Raw genomic sequence first — 476 nt, 5'->3', positions numbered from 1 at the left:
CCGCCCACCTTCGGCGGGGCCCAGGGTGGGCGGGGCCCTGCCACTGGCCTCCCTAGCAGGAATTCTGGTGTTCACTATTGGAAAACTGAAAAATCCCTGATAAAAAAAAAAAAATCCCCAAGTCACTCCGTAAAATACCCCAAAATCCGTGTTCCTCCATGATTAAAACAAAAGACCACTATATATATATATAGAGAGAGAGAGAGAGAGAGAAAGACACAGTGATCAGTTGGACAATGTTTTATTGATATATCTACACTGTTAAAGCACTCTGCACACCTAACAGTGTCTCTATCATCATAATAAAATGAATTCTAAATACCTATATGTTTTGCTGCCCCCCTACCAGGGGTAACAGTCCCCCCCACAGGGGCCAGATGGCCCCCACAGGAGCTACCACCCCATCTGTAAGGCCCACGTGCCCCAGCCCCACAATTGCTGTCCCCCCCAGCCCCCCCCCCGCTCCTCCAGACCCC

This window comes from Alligator sinensis, unplaced genomic scaffold (assembly GCF_000455745.1).
Source record: "Alligator sinensis unplaced genomic scaffold, ASM45574v1 scaffold159_1, whole genome shotgun sequence".
Lineage (NCBI taxonomy): Eukaryota > Metazoa > Chordata > Crocodylia > Alligatoridae > Alligator > Alligator sinensis.
The sequence above is the reverse complement of the archived record's forward strand: the minus strand, read 5'-3'. Positions refer to the sequence as shown.